This window comes from Octodon degus, unplaced genomic scaffold (genome assembly GCF_000260255.1).
Source record: "Octodon degus isolate 3935 unplaced genomic scaffold, OctDeg1.0 scaffold00156, whole genome shotgun sequence".
Taxonomy (NCBI): Eukaryota; Metazoa; Chordata; class Mammalia; order Rodentia; family Octodontidae; genus Octodon; species Octodon degus.
Genome location: NW_004524732.1, coordinates 3956394 through 3960736, shown reverse-complemented (window position 1 = coordinate 3960736; position 4343 = coordinate 3956394).

The following is a 4343-nucleotide window of genomic DNA, read 5'->3' as shown; positions in this document are numbered from 1 at the left end:
TGGCCCTGCACCTGCTTGTAGGTGCTTTAATCTGTTGAGCTATTTGGATGACCCTCAGTAAATTGTTTTTTAATAGATGCTCAGTAACTTTTCATTTCTTTTTTTTTTTTCTCTGCACCCCGTTCTTTCTGTCCTCTTCCCCTCAAGAGAAAGGGATAATGTCAAATACACTTAAAGAGTTGGCCTCCTCATCCAATGTCAGGGAATTCTTCAGTCCTGCATTTTAAATATTACAGGCAAAACCATGTAAAATGCAAGTCCTCCAGAAGAGCCGTGGTCTGTTCACCCTGCACCCTGTTCCCTTGACATGAAGGATTGGGCTCAGCCTAGCTTGAAGTCTTGCTCTTCTCCACATCTGTCCAAGACCACTTTCCCACCCTCTCTGCTAGACTCTAGAGCTCTCCAGTGGGAAAGGGAAGCAGGAGGAATGTGCAGCAGTAGGACCTTGGCTAGGAATGGCAGGTCTATGAGTGGTGTCATTCCTGCTGCCTCTCAAGACATTTCTGATGTGAAATCAGAGGACATAGAGCAGGAAGTTACCTCTGTTTCAGGAGGGCCCACTGCTACCTGTAAATATGAAGGCTTCAAGTGGAGAAGTGGCTTGTCTAAGGCAACCCAGCAGCTATAGTCCAGGCAAGGACCTCTGCGAACTTGTGCGAGAGAATGCTTAGCAAGAACCACAGGCCTTGGGCACCTGACTCTTTTTGTGCCTTTTCTGTTTCATCTTGTTTGTCTTATTCTAGCATCTTTGACCTTCTCTACCATTTAGGCTATTTGAGAAACAGTATATATACTAGCACTGAATTTGATAATTCAGTTTTTCATACTTTGACTGATGTGCCTGTTCTGTACAAGGTATCAGGTGGACAAGATTGCACATTGTCATCCAGCAAACACTAGCCACAAGGAACTCAAGCGTGCACATCGGGGCTCTCTGTAAGCAATAGCTGCAATGTGACATGGAGTGAGCTATCAAAGACAGCAGGAGACAAAGATAGGAGGACAGAGTGATTAACTCTTTCTTTCTGCAAGTTCTCCAGAAGAGAAGTCACTGGAGAAAATGTTTTGGAAGATGAACCTGAGCTTTCTAGGTGAGAAACGGGGGTAATTTTAGGGAAATATAATACTTTGAGCAAATTCATAAAGGCGTGAACATATATGGCCTGGGGACTACTAAAGTAAGTAATTTAATACAGCTACAGCACAGACTAGAAGCTGAGATGAAGGATGCTGGGGGTGAGAAATGAGAAAAGAGTAGAGTTTGGCCCAGGCCTGGTCATGGGGCTGTGTGAGAAACAAAGGAGTGGAAACTTATTTTCAGCCAGAGCTTGCAGGTTGGTGGCTTGGCATCATCCCAAAAATATTTTTGCTTGCTTGACACAGGCCTTAGTTTAGGTGAGACATGCGCTGTTTATTGCTACTTTTTGTGGTCTTCCTACCCTGACCGATCCTTCCCTGCTACTTCACTTTTCTTTATTCTTTACCTGGACCGTGAAGGCTTTTGAGGTTGAGATGTCTGAAGTAGAACACTGATAAAGTTGACCTGAGTTTTAGATTGATGGATAGGCTTGGATCATGGGCAGCAACACTGTTGGCCAAGAATCCCATTAGGAACCTGTTGTAGTAAGCCAGTTGGGAGGTGATGAGATGCTCTCCATGCAGTGGTAGAGGTGATGGAGAGAGGTGGATGAATCTGACAAGGAGTAGGGAGGCAGAATCCACAGGGCTTGGTGATAAATTAGGGTAAGAAGGGCGGGAGGGGGAAGGGAGATATGAGATGAAAGGATTTGTGAGGGCAAACTGTCTCATGGCTGGTGCTCTGCTGTCCTGCCCAGTGCCTGAGGCAATAAATAATTCTTGAATAAATAAAGAAATGAGAAAGGGGTTTTAGACTGCATCCATGTTTCCGACTTAAAAAGGGAAATGTAGAAGGTGTTCAGTAGCTCCTAGTTGAATGTGAGGAGCACATATTTGACAATAATGTTTTAGCTCCTGTTTCAAACTCAAAACCAATTTCCCACGATCCAGATACCCTGCGGAAGTCCACAGAAGGAACTTGGCTGGCTCCTGAGAAGCATAGGTTTGCCGTGCTTCCTACGTAGGATGCTGTCTAGTATTTCCCTTGGGAGTCGTGGGCCAAAGAAGTGCGAACACTGAGTTCCTTAGTTTTTTGAGACAAAAGGTAGAAGATATCACAATTTGGAGCCGCTTGGAGGTGAGGTGCTCTCTCCTCACACGGCCCTCTCACTGGTGAAGTAGGACAGAGATATTACCAAGAAAATAAACAAATGCTCTGGATTGAAGAGATAATAATTCCATTGGCCAAATATTAAAATTTCAAAGGTTTACAAAAGGATACAATTCTGGGCCTTTGATGTACCATAAAAGCTCATTTCATGCTCCAGCCAGGATTATTTTGGGGCAAAGATGGAATGATATTTTATGTCACCTCCTACACATAAAGGGCACTTTATGACTCAAAGGAAGCCAACTTCTCAGATGGCTAGAGACTGGCAGCTTATTAGTTTGAAATCTAAACACCAGCTTGGGTTCCAAAACAAAATTCCTCCCATTGCCTCTTGCCCAGGAGAGGTTTGCTCAGATTATCAGAGGCAATAAAATGGGAGGTATGCCCTGGTGCCAGCAGGCAGCACCCCAGTGGCTCCTGTCACAGTGGGCCCAGGGCCTAGAGTACCTGGATTTGAATGGGCCCAGGTGTCTGATCAAGCTATGAGGGCCAGAAGTAGACTTTTAGCCTGGAAAACTAAAACAAACAAACAAACAAACAAACAAACAAAAGAAAACAAAACAAAACAAACAGAAAAAACCAGGTTCTCAGGAAGTCCTTGCTGGGGGACTAGCAATTGAACAAAGCCTAGTTCAGGTCTCTGCTCTGATGTTCCTGGCTCCCACAATGCTCCTCCCTTCCCTGCTGCTTTGCCTCCCTTGATGTACTATGATGTGGCACTGGGAAGGGATGCATGCTATGTGTCTGTTTATCCTTGCTCTTACTTTTAGATGAGAAGCTTTTGTGGGCATGGGCTGTAGAGTTACCTTTGCAATAGAACATGGCTTAACATGGACAATGAGCTTATGGAGAGCAGTTGAAGGGAATGAGTGAGGTCTCTTCTTGGTGCTCCTTTCCACCCTGATGCTCACAGTCTGGTGAGGGAGATAGACATCAATGCAGAGCAAGATCCAGCGTGCTGGGGTTGCCAGGAAGCACCCAAGTAAGCTTGTGGGAGAAAGCTGTGAAAATACATTGGAGAAAAGTGGTATTGTTGGTGAGAGCTGAAGGGTGGCCAGCAATTAGCAAGAAAGGGCTATAGAGAGTGGTTTTCCAGGGAGAGAAATGGCTTAGTCCAAGCCATAGCACTGCCCATGGTATAGCTGAGTAAATATGCGTTGAATGATCAAATGCATGAATAGTGCTTTATAATATATCACAATTTACTTTTCTAATGATTTATTTAAAAAACCAGTCTAATAACTGCTTCTCATGAATTTGTTATTGACTCAGTTGTGTTTTGTTTTATTTTTGCTTCTCTGAGAAAACATAAACATTCCCAGGAATATGAGAAGGTTGGCATAGAAACTTGGAGAAAACAAAACAAAACAAAGCAAAAAACAAAACATAGACAACATAAGAATTGCCTCCTGCTGTAAACATTTACATGGCTTTTTAGAAAAGTAAAGGACTTCGGGGATCACCTTGTGACAGGTGATGAAAAACACACAGAGCTTGAAATTGGAGGGACAGAGATCAGTACTACATCAGCCCTCACCAGGCACAGCATGTCATGCCTGGTTATAATTTCTGAGCTGGAAGATCTGAAAGAAGGTATTTTGTGAATTAAAAAGTGACAGAAAACTGAACCATTTATTTTTATTATTCCCAGTTTGTTATTTTAATTTATTTGCTCTAAATTGACTGAGCAGGGCTGGGGAGGTAGCTCAGCGGTCTAATCTCCTGCCTGGCAAGCGCAAGGACCGGGGTTTGATTCTGAGTACTGTGTGCTGTGCTGGCCCTGCACGGAGCTGACCACTGAAACCCAATGTGGTGGCACATGCGTGTAATCCCAGCACTAGGGAGGCTGAGACAGGAGGATCATCATGAGTCTGAGCTGCATGGTGAGACCCTGTGCCAAATAAATAAATTAAAAATAAATAAATAAATTGACAGAACAAAATTCTCTTCATTTATAGTCCAGGAGTTCTAAGCCAAGTGTAGGCTTCTGTAACCATCACCCCATCGAGGTGCAGACAGGTTCTATCCTCACAAGACGCTGTCAGTGCAGTGTACATCACCTCTCCCTCCCCACATCTCCAACTCCCAACAGCCT